This window comes from Aegilops tauschii, chromosome 3 (genome assembly GCF_002575655.3).
Source record: "Aegilops tauschii subsp. strangulata cultivar AL8/78 chromosome 3, Aet v6.0, whole genome shotgun sequence".
In the NCBI taxonomy this organism is placed as follows: Eukaryota; Viridiplantae; Streptophyta; class Magnoliopsida; order Poales; family Poaceae; genus Aegilops; species Aegilops tauschii.
In genome coordinates, this window is record NC_053037.3 from 219,146,301 (window position 1) to 219,158,541 (window position 12,241).

Here is a 12,241-nt window from a genome sequence, read left to right on the forward strand (position 1 = left end):
TGGGCTTAATTCGGATAGGCCGTAAACGGGCCCTGGGTTAGCGGGCTGTAAATGGGCTATATGCGAACAGGCCGTTAACAGGCTTGCCGTGGGCCGGCCCGCCACCTTTTGACCAAGTCAAACGGGCCGGCCTTTTCACAGGAATGGGCCTCTGTTGGGTCGTGCCACGTGTCGACGTATCATAGGCGCTTTGGGTCCAATGAGTGGATGACATCTGTCCCAATGGTGAGCCGACACGTGTTTCCTCCAGGCAATGATGATTTTACACGTGGAAAATCCCCATTGGTCGGGGCTGTTAACGGGTTATCGGATCCAAAACCGGACCCGATAGCTTAACGACGTTCCGTTACGGTGGATGCCACGTGTCGGTCACCCTTGATGAAAGCACTTCTGTGACGCGCGATTTATCGTCATGGAAGTGGACACTTCCGTGATGATAATTTTGGTAATCTCATGGAACACTTCTACGACAACACAGGTATGACTATCTTGATTCTGTCATAAAATCGTCATGGATGTACATGCATGACAGAAAACGTGACCTACTGTGACAAACACGTATCATCACGGAAGTGTATTTTTTTGTAGTGTGTAAACACGCAACTTCCCTGTGTTGATCATTTTTTCATACTTGCGACGGTCTTAGAAGTTTTTCATCTGAAATTCATTCAGTGTAGTAGTTGAACTTCCTTCTGTTTTCACGTTGAACTTCTGTGACGTATTTTTGTTTGCAATTTTCTCATCCATTCGTCAGTGTTACACAAATGATATTCCTTTTGTACAACCCTCTCTCACAATAAATTTTTTAACTTTCTCCGACCAAGGACTTGAACTTATAACAACAAAAAATTTGGACCTTGCCTTTTAATTCATCTTTCTCATATTAAAGACACACCATGTAGAACATGAACTTTTTCCATTTTTATAATTTGAATTTTTTTATTTTCTTTTTGAAATCAAATTGCTCCCAAATAATAACTGAACTTCTTTGTGGATTGAGAGAATTATTTTAAAACGCAAAAAACAATTTCTTTTTTGTGTTTTTGAACATGGAAATACAAGGTGAACCTTTCTCACAAGAATTTTCAAGCTTCCCCGGACAGAGCACTTGAACTTGTTTCAACAAAAAATTTAGCCTTTGCTTTTTCATTCTTTTTCAATATAAAATGCACACCGTGTAGTACATGAACTTCTGGTAGTTATCAATCTAAACTTCTCTCGGTTATGTGAAAATAACTGAGTTTTTTATAGAAATTGAACCGCTCTACCCTTTTTATTTGAACTTCATTATGTATTTTTAGAAATGTGAAAATTGGAGGGTTTTTTAGAAACATCGAACTTCTTCGTTGTTTGAAACTGAACTTATTTGGTTTTATTCTTTATTAACTGGAAAAATCTGATTTTTCAAATAAATATCAAACTGCTCCGCTTTTTCCAATTAAACTTCTTGGTTTTATTCAAAATCTGAGTTTTTTATATACATTGAACTACTCTGTTTTTTGAAATTAAACTTCTTGGTTTTTCTTTAGCATTGCAGAAAATCTGAGTTTTTATAAACATCAAACAACTTCATATTTTTTGATTTTTGGACTTCTTGGTGTTATTCATTAGCAACGGGAAAAGTCCTAGTTATGTAATAAATGTCGAACTGCTCATTTATTTAAAGTTGAACTTCTAAGTCTTATTTTTAAAAGAAGGAAAATCTGTTTTTGTAAACGTTTTGAATTGATCGGTTTTTTCAATTTGACCTTCGTGATATTGTAATAAACATTGAACTTCCCCATTATTTAAATTTGAACCTCTAGGTTTTTTTGTAGAACGAGAAAATCCATTTTCTCTCTTTTTAAGTTTTATTTTTCTTTTAGTAATGAAAAATTCTCAATACTTTGTAGTAAACATCGAACTTCCTTCTCTTTCTCTCTTCTTTTCTTCGTTCTACAAGAGAAAATATAGTTTTGCTCATTTTGTGTACTAAGCACACACACGCACATCACATCCACAAACTTTTCATGTAGAGTGTTTTTGTTTCAAATTTGTAATGGATTGAGAGAGAAAAAATCAAACACCAAAAACAACTTTTTGTGTGTGTTTTGAACTTGTAAATACACGGTGAACTTCCCTCAAAAAAAGTTTTCAACTTTCCCATGCCGAGCACGTGAACTTCTAGCAACAAATTTTTTATACTTTGTATTTTTATTCCTTTTTCTCATATGAAAACACACACCATGCAGTACGTGGACTTCCGGTTGCTTTCAATTTGAACTGATCTCTATTTTTTTGCCCCTAACTCCTAAAGCACTCATCGAATTCGAGTAAATGATATGAATAGAAAACTATTGGAAAGAGTTTTGTTTACAATATAATTAGGGGTCGCAATATATATAATTGTTTACAATATAATCGCAGTTTAGATCATGGGTCATAGACTTGCTGGGATTGCAATATAATTAGGCAAAGTAGGGATGCTTACAACAGAACATGTGCACTGAACATCAAACATGCTGCTACTGTTATGCAACTGGTCGATAGACGGAACTGAAGACGAGCATACTGGCTTGGACGTGGAAGAAATATAGGCAGCGCTCACGCTCGACGGCAAGGGTGACTGAGGGGAACTGCCACATGAAAGGTCAGGGCCCGTCGTTGGCACGCGAGTCCCGGACGTCGCTCGGGTCATACACAACAGGTTGTCGGCAGATGGCCCGCAACAACGGCGCATAGTGACGAAGGCCACCACTGGCACCCCATGAAGGCCGGGTATCGGGATGGCATGGATCCGCGTCGCTGGCGCGCGGTTGGCCGGATTCATGGCAGAGCAGGGGCTCCGACCAATGTAGCCGACGACAATTGCACCACCGGGTTTTTCTTTTGCAAATTTTCGAGTGTTCTCAAATTTCTTCAACCTCAAAAATTATAATGATTGAACTTCGTGGTTGTTTTGCAAGGAAATCGCCAGCATTTTATTTGCTGAATTTCGTTTTGGTTTCCAAGGCTTTTTAAACATGCGAACTTTACTGTGTTTTCCATGGATTTCGGATTACAACAAACACCTTTGGAGCATCCGTACTTGCACAACCAATTTGACTGTAAGTGCTATTTTTTGTGCACTTAGTTAAAATAAATATAACATATTGCCAAACTGCAGAAAAAGACCAAATCCAAACTCCCGCATATTGTACGAAACTGAACCTCAAGTACGGCCAAACATCATCAACACCAAAAGTCAGGAACCTAAACTACTAAACCTATACGCCCGACCAGCATTAGTATATTCGAACTGCCGATGATGGAGGACCTGGCCGTCAACACCATCACGGCCTGCGCGTACCGCAGCACAGCTTGGCACTGCTCTCTCGGCCCAGCTGCATAGCAGACGCCGGCGACCTCGAGATGGCCATGGGAGACAGCCGCCTCGAGCACGGCTGGAGCCAAGTCGTCTATAGAGGAGCCCGCCATGGCCGTGGGATAGGATGGAGCCAGCTCATCCTACACTGAATCCATTCTTTTCAGACAACGGACACCATGTCATTTTTTCCTGCTAATCTACACTTCCATGGTAATCCATGGTGAAGTTCAGGTTCAGATGCCCCAATGGACAAATGCCAGATAGAGATGAACGCACGCGAGGAGACGACCATCCCCGAGGCAGCCGACATTGATGGATGGAGCTGGTGGGTGGCTCGAGGGGGCACTGTTGTCGGGGTGGGCAGCGCGGTGGCCACGCGCGGGACCATGGTGTCTATTCGTCGGGGGGTCGCGCATCCCCGGGAGAAGGCGCGGAGGTTCGCCAGGGACTTGGCCGGGGCCGGCGACCCTGTGGCGGCTGCCGCATCCATTGAGCGATGCACATGCAGAGGAAGAAGCTAGGGCGCGAGGAGGCCGCAGCAGGATGCGACGACGCGTGCTGGCGGCGGACGGATCCGGTCACAGGGGCGGCACGGCGGCCGGAACCAGGTGCGAGGGCGGCGCGGTGGCAAGACCCGGGCGCGAGTGGCACCGAGGTCAGATCCACGCGAGGGGCCGGTGCGGGGGCCGGATGCAGGCGATGGGAGGCAGGAGGTGTGACGGAGCCAGGGGCCGGGGCGGGAGGCGCGCCGGAGTTAGGCGGCCAGCTTCGGAGGCTCGCTGCTCCAAACTTGTAAGGATGATGCTAACAAAATGATAAAATAAAATGTCACTAAACTTTTTCTTAGAAATGGTATTCTGAAGACCTCATCAAGGGTGATGCCAGAGTTGGCAACATCCAGTTCACATCCAAATATGGTACAGATCTTGGTGTATGGCCAACCAAACAATCGGATGAAGGATAATGTCTTGATTGAGATTAGTATATTGGTGTGAGTTATTGAAAATTTCTCACTGAGTGCAATATGCATATCACATTCGATGTCAAAAGAAAACACGTGAAAAGGCACTATGCATTAACCTTACACAGGATAGATCGAGAAACAAATTAACCCAGGTTATTCGACTGCTCCAATTAGCGGTTCGTAAAGAAAAATCAATCAGGAATTTGAGGCCCACACATGGGTAAGGAAAAAAAATTCCTCTTTACCGCACCAACGCAAAGGCATGTTTATAACTTTTATAAAACTAACCTAGTCGAGCTGGACCTAAGGGCCACCCTACACGAGCTACACTCTGCACCTATTTCATAGATCGTCCCTCATAGTCCAACTTGCTTTTAATTTTATTTTTTCCAGAATGCATTAACATTCTCTTTTTGAAAAACACGGACATTTTCTTGAATCATAACCTTTTTAAAGTTACAAACCTTTTTAACATGCAAACACTTTTAGAATTACATGAACGTTTTTAAAAAGGGTTATTTTTTTAGAAAATGTGAACGTACATGTCCTCTTTTATGCATGTGTGGCGTGCCCCTCTCACCCTCTCTCTCTTCCCGCGACCAACACTTCTTCTGGTCGGCCCCACCACTGAAACAACATATTTTTTTTCTTATTTCCTTTCCTTTCCCTTACCTTATCTCCTCAACTCTTCTAGTGGGCTCAGTTTGAGCTCAATGAGGCGTTTCCCACAAGATGAGATGGTGAGATGCAGTCCGCCGTCTAGGGCCATCGCCGTCGCTAGCGACAAGTAGGGGTCTGTCGCGGATAGCACGGCCCGTGTACGGCATGTCCAAGCCCGGGCCTAAGCTGTGGCGGCTGCTCCCATGCCTATGCTCCCCTCAATTCGTGCTCGGAAATGATTCACACAAGATGAGATGCGGTGTGCCGTTCGAGGTCGTCGCCGTCGCCGGAGGCAAGGCGATAGCTATTGCGGGTAGCACCGCTTGCGTCCGGCGCGCCTATGCCCGAGCCTAAGCTATGGCAGCTGCTCCATGCCGCTGTTCCCCGCCAAACAACATCGTGTGCGGGGGGGGGGGGGGGGGGGGGGGGGGGGGGGGGGGGGGTCAGCTGGTACCTCGAGATACAGCAGGAGCTCTTTGGAGCTCGATGCAAGCTCACAGGCAGAGGTGAGTGCTACCTCCATATGTTACTTCATCTACCTGTAATTTCCCTTTCCTATAGTTCAAAGTGATGGAAACAGAGGAGAGGCAGAGTGTATGCACATATGCACGTACTGTAGTTTGACCTGCAGCTTCACTTTTCCATTCTTAGTTTTCAATCACACGAGCGCAAGACTACATGGAACTGGAAAACTAAATCATGGAGGAATAACCAGCAACTAATTGTATTCATATATATCTTTATTTGAGCATAAAACTATCAGTTAGCAGTTGGAATTCATAGAAATTATGGAAATCATGCAAAACTATACTATGAAACTTAATACACAATTATATTTTCTACAGGCTACCATCCTAAAACTGAGACATACCTTAGAACAATGAACAATGAGTATCAATCCAACTATACCTTTACAAGCACTCACTTAGTAGACGACAAGCATGGATGGTAATACAACTGCATTTTACACAAAATACTATTATATCATTGTAATGCATATAATACATACAAACTATTAAAACAAATTCAGAGGCTTCACCTCGTTGTCAGCCGTTAGTATAAAATGCTGAGATGACAAAAAATGGTAAAAAAAGGCTGAGATGACAAAACAAAAAATGTAGCTTGGAATATAGCTGAGAATATATAAATCTTAGATAATCAGTAAAATAAAATTGCAATTTTTTCTTGGACAAAATGTACCTTGTGGAAAATCATCTTAACTATAATTGATTATTGTCTCCCCTTGGAACTGCTGTACAAAACTTGAAGAAATCGTATACTATAGTGAAGCACTAAAGCACATGCATATACATGAGGCATGTTCGAAACATGAGGCCACTCCTTTCTATATGTATACGTGAGGCATGTTTGAAACTGATTTTGCTGATGTGCATGGCCGCTTGTGTGGCATGCCCGCGATTATCACTCCCAGAATTATAATATAATTCTGAAGGATTAATTTGCACGCCCACGGTCATCACTCCCAAAGCTATTTCTGTAATTTGCATGTCATAGATTAAACTCTTTGTTTGTTTTAATCTTATCTCCTCGTATGATAGGAGGGTCTAAAATTTGTAGATTCAAGGCGCAACAACTTACCTATGCATGATGAAGTGCCAGAAGCTGCTTCCATGCTCGAGAACACAGTTGATGCATGCTGATCCACAGAGAGAGCAATTTTCTATCAATCCTGATCTATTCTCATGTGATCTAGGGGGCAACATTGACAATGTAGTAGATGGGAAGGAGAAAGGATGTAGCCGGAAAGATATTTTGGCGATTATCTGTTGTTACACAAGAGAAAAAAAGTTTGTTTTGCTGATTATCTAGAACAAATTAGAGAGGTACGCTGTGTTTTATTGAGTCCAACTTCCATGTTGTGTTTCTCCTTTAACACGTGCACGTGGTTCCTCTTTTGATTGTGCATTCTCAGCTGCTAATTTTTGCTAGGCTATGTCCATCTAATGAGAGGCTTTCCTTCCTTTATTTTCTCTGCCAGATTTGAATGGTGTTTCCCAAAAGTCGGAATTGAACATCCCACGGGAATCCCTTCAATAATTTCCTTCAGTTAGAGATTTCATTGTTCCTCCTTCCTCCTTTGATTTAGAAGATGATCAGGATTTCCTTCATAATTTCCTAACGTATTTCTCTGCCAGAGTCACTTAAATTCTTTCCCTTCTTGGTTAATTTCCTTCCTTATTTCTCTGCCAGAATCACTCAATTCCTTCCCTTACTTGGTTAATTTTGTTCCTTATTTCTCTGCCAGAATCACTCAATTCCTTCCCTTACTTGGTTAATTTTCTTTCTTATTTCTCTGCCAGTCATTCAATTCATTCCCTTCCTTGGTTAATTTCCTTCCTTATTGCTCTGCGAGTCTCATTCAATACCTTCCCTTCCTTGGTTAATTCCTTCCTTATTTCTCTGCCAGAGTCACTCAATTCATTCCCTTCCTTATTCCTTGCATGCGTTCTCACACCCTTGGCTACGGCAACTTGATACGGAGAAAATATAAAAATGGATTTAAATTGGGAGGATTTAATGGAAGAGGGCGAGGTGGGACTATGCTGCACAAGAGGAAGAGGGAAGATAGCTCTGGAATGGCGCCAAGGCTCCTTGCCGCGAACTCGACGGCGTCCATGTGCGGAGGCAGGCGGAGGCCGGCGCCGACGAGCAGGCAGTGGAGCGTGTTGACGGAGCCATGGTGGAGGTCATGCGCGCCGATCTGCTCCACCCACCTCGAGCTGACGCGAGGAAGAGGGAAGATAGCTCATTAGCTCTGCAGCGGTGCCATGGCTGCCGGCCAGCGAGCGCCTCACCGTGGCTGCTGGCTGACGAGCACAGGGGAGCTCAGGTGCTTGGGAATGGAGACACACCTAGGGGGCGGCGCGGAGGCCGGAGGCGGAGGAGAGGGGCGGACACCTTCTGCGCCGACGAGGTCGCCGACGAGCAGAGCCGCAGCTGTCTCCCCTCTGCCACCGGATAAGGTGAACAAAGGAGTGCGGCTGGAATTTTTACAAAATGTAGGGGCTAATTTGCAAAAACAAATCATTTTTCGTACACATTTAATAGGACTGCGGGTTCAATTACCAGAAACCATAGGGATCTTTTTGCAAAAAGCCCAATGACAGACGACCAGAAGCAATTGCTGGTTTATTATTAGGGAAAGATAAGTCGTAAGATAGAGATGAAACCACTCAATTAGGAACTAGACACACATATGATGTTGAGATGAGGAGATGTGGTATAGAGAATCACAAGGAACATGACCATGCCAAGCAATGATGACCCTAGATAGAGTAAGTAAGCTGCTCTAATATTGGGTGGTGGCTTAGGCCACCATGTTTGAGTAAACGTGGTATGGCACTACAAAGAAAGGAACCTTGAGGCCATCACCACAACTCCATCATTTAAAGCACCATAGTTTGAAGAACATGATAACTTTGAGAGTGTTTGTTTCATTTATGCATTATATAGAGAGAAAGGCAAATAATGAGTTGAATTTCTCCCCCTAAATAGATGCCCACATCAAGATCGACATGAAGTAGATGTATCCATAGGTACAAGGTTTCACATAATGTTATCAAGCTCAAGTTCACGCCTGAGCTGACAGAACCTTGCTTCATCCAAAGGTTTGGTGAATATGTCGGCAAGTTACATATTCGTACCAACATGAGCAATATCAATGTCACACTTTTGCACATGGTCTCTCAAGAAGTGATATATAATATCAATGCGCTTGGTGAGGGTGATCAACAGGGTTCTCAGCAACCTTCATGTCACTTTCATTGTCGCATAGAAGAGGCACATGTCTATATGTGATACCATAATCCTTTAAAGTTTGCCTCATCCATAGTAATTGAGTTGCACAACTTGCGCTTGCAATGTATTCGGCTTCGGCGGTGAAGAGGGAGACACAACTATGCTTCTTCGAGGACCAACTTACCAAGGAGCATCCAAGAAATTGACATGCACCGGAGGTAGACTTTCGTCCCACTTTGTCTCCGGCCCAATCCGCATCTGTGTACCCAATGAGATCAAACTTGGCATCCTTGGGGTACCATAGACCCAGCTTTGGGGTGTGAGCATGGTATCTAAGAATATGCTTAACCGCCTTATGACGACTTTCCCTAGGGGAAGCTTGAAATCTTGCACATATGCCTACACTTAACATTACGTCTGGTCTAGATGCACAAAGATAAAGCAACGAGCCAATCATAGAGCAATAAAGAGATGGGTCAAAAGGGATACCATTTGTATCTTTAGTAAGAACAAGTTTGGTTGTCATGGGTGTCTTGCATGGACTAGCATCGGTCATTCCAAACTTATCAAGATGGTCTTTGAGATATTTGGTTTGGGACAAGAAAATTCCTTCTTGAAATTGTTGAATTTGAAATCTAAGAAACAACTTCAAGTCTGCATTGAGTGACATCTCAAAGATCTTAGTAATGGAGGCCGCAAACTTCTTGCACAAATGAATGTTAGGAGAACAAAAAATGATGTTATCTACATAGATTTGGCATAAGATCAAATCACCCTTTCCCCTCTTAGAAAAAAGAGTGGGATCGATCACCCCTCCCACAAAGCCATCGTCAAGTAGAAACTTCTTAAGATGATCATACCAAGAACGAGGTGCTTGTTTGAGGCCATACAAAGCCTTGTGAAGTTTCTACACATAGTCTTTGTGATCGGGATCAACGAACCCGGTTGGTTGTGATACATATACTTCTTCTTGTAGATGACCGTTAAGGAAAGCACTCTTCACATCCATTTAATGTAAAGTAAAACCATTGAAAGCAGCATAAGCAAGTAAAATGCAAATAGACTCAAGACGGGCAACAGGAGAAAAAGTCTCATGAAAGTCTAAACCTTCAACTTGTGAGTACCCTTGTGCCACTAACCTTGCCTTGTTTTCGGATGATTACAACATTTTCATCTTGATTGTTTTTGAAAATCCACTTTGTTCCAATGGCATTGTGTTCCTTAGTTGGTCTCTTGACTAAAGACCACACTTTATTGTGTTCAAAACTGTTCAACTCTTCTTGCATAGCAACGAGCCAATCATTGTCCATCAATGCATCTTGTACCTTGAGTGGCTCAACACTAGAGGCAAACGAAAAGTGAGCACAAAAATTTGTCAATTGTTTACGAGTGACTCTACCTTCTGATATGCCATTAAGAATTTTATCAATGTCAACACGACCGGCCACTCGAGGCGTGAAGGAGGTGAGAGTTTCACGAGGTTCAACTTCATTTCCATCAGCCACATCTTCACATATGGATCATTAATGTGCAGTGGAAGATCTTCTTCATGTTGCATTTGTTGAGGTTCATCATCAATGATCGCACTTTCTTGTTCTTGCTCTTGATGATGATCTTGTTCTTGAATATGATCATGGTGAGGGACTTGTTCTTCTTCTTGTTCTTGAACAACGGGCTTCGCTTGAGCAATAGGATCTTGTGGTGGCATGGGTGTTGTAGTGGCTTGATGATGAGTGAAACCTCCATCTTCTTCTTCATCATCATGAGGTTCTTGTTCCATTGGAACAAGAGCACCAACACCCATGGTCAAAATATATTGAGAAGGATCTTCTTCACCAACCTCACTTAGATCAACTTGCCCCCCATGGGAGCCATTAAATTCATCAAACACCACGTCACAAGTTTCTACAACACATCCATTGGATTTGTTGTAGAATCTATAGGCGTGAGAGTTTGATACATAACCAACAAATATGCCCTCAAGTGTTTTGGATTGAAATTTTTCTAACCGTTATCTCTTGTTGAGAATGAAGCACTTGCACCCAAATACACGAAAGTACTTGACATTCGGATTGTTCCCGGTTAGGAGCTCATATGGAGTCTTTTCCAATATCACGCGGAGGAAGAGCCGGTTTGATGCATGGCATGCGGTGTTGACAGCCTCGACCCAAAAACTATGGGGTGACTTGTACTCATCCAACATGGACCTTGCCGTTTCCACAAGTGTACGGTTCTTCCTCTCGGCTACACCATTTTGTTGAGGAGTGTAGGGTGCGGAATATTGATGCTCAATCCCCTCATCACTAAGAAATTCTTCTAAGGTGTAGTTTTTGAACTCGGGGCCATTGGCTCTTCTTATTGCCAAGATTTGTTTGTTAAACTTGCATTGGGCTTGCTTGGCAAAATCAATGAAGGTGATCTTCGCCTCGTCCTTTGACTTGAGGAAAAACACCCATGTGTATCTTGAGTAATCATCAACAATGACAAGTCCATACTTTTTCACACCAAGACTATCCCATGAAGGAGTCCTAAAGAGATCCACATGAAGGAGCTCCAAAGGCCTTGAAGTAGATACAATATTCTTGGGTGGGTGCTTTGATTGATGTCGCTTCCCGGCAATGCATGCATTACACACACGATCTTTCTCAAAAGAAACATTGGTTAGTCCTAGGATGTGACTACCCTTTAAGAGATCTTCAAGATTTCTCATGACGACATGGGCTAGCTGGAGGTGCCATAGCCACCCCTTGTCAGCCTTGGCCATTAGACAAGTTTCATGGAATGTACTCTCTTTCGAGAAATCAACCGTGTAAAGGTTGCCATCCAACTCTCCAATAAAGACCACTTCGAGAGTATCTCTCTTAAAGACTTTCACATCCGTTAGTCCAAATAGTGTATCATAACCAACGGAAGCCAATTGACGAACAAAAGCAAATGGTATTTAAGGGATTGGACAAGCATGACATTTGCAAGAGACATGTCATTTGTGATGGCCACCTTGCCCAACCTGAGTACCTGTCCTTTGATCCTCCACCAAACACAATGCTCATAAATGGTTTAATAGTTTCCAAGAAGTCGAAGAGCAATTTGCTATCTCCGGTCATATGGTTGGTGCATCCACTATGAATCACCAATTTGACTCCACCAGAGAAAGCAACCTACACACAATTCACGACTTGGTTAGAGGCACCCATTTTGCAATGGGACCTCTCAAGTTAGTCACAGGGGTCTTAGGAACTCAAATGGCATAGAATCGGAAAGCATTACGAGGACCAACAAATTGAGCATAAACTTCTACATCCTTTGTTTTACGAAGTACATAGGATGGAGGCATGAACTCTTTTGATTTGTTGAGAGTGCGCATGCCCCTAGTGGCCTTCCTACTCACAACCTTAGCTTTCTCCTTGTGCCCTTCACGTACAAATGTCTCCTTGAGAGGTGTGGTGTACTTTTGAGAAGACGTTTTATTCTTGCTTGTGCTTGAGTCAAACCCAAGACCTTCTTTGGCAACC

The 12,241-nt window shown here is 43.1% G+C and overlaps 2 long non-coding RNA genes across 3 annotated transcripts; one reads left to right on the forward strand and one right to left on the reverse strand.

Annotated features, from left to right (window-relative positions):
- The first annotated feature begins 2,949 nt into the window (after positions 1-2,949).
- Positions 2,950-8,112, forward strand: LOC109739220 (uncharacterized). Of its 2 annotated transcripts, XR_005772630.3 has the most exons (3): positions 4,954-5,476; positions 6,530-6,814; positions 6,970-8,112. It is a non-coding gene; the product is annotated as an uncharacterized lncRNA (long non-coding RNA). The 2 variants fall into 2 exon arrangements; XR_002226971.4 differs by lacking the exon at positions 6,970-8,112 and having other exon boundaries at positions 2,950-5,476; positions 6,530-6,813.
- LOC120976633 (uncharacterized) lies at positions 7,364-11,150 on the reverse strand. The gene is made up of 2 exons (XR_005772631.3): positions 7,844-11,150; positions 7,364-7,711 (listed from the first exon to the last, which is right to left on the reverse strand). It is a non-coding gene; the product is annotated as an uncharacterized lncRNA (long non-coding RNA).
- Positions 11,151-12,241: the final 1,091 nt, after the last annotated feature.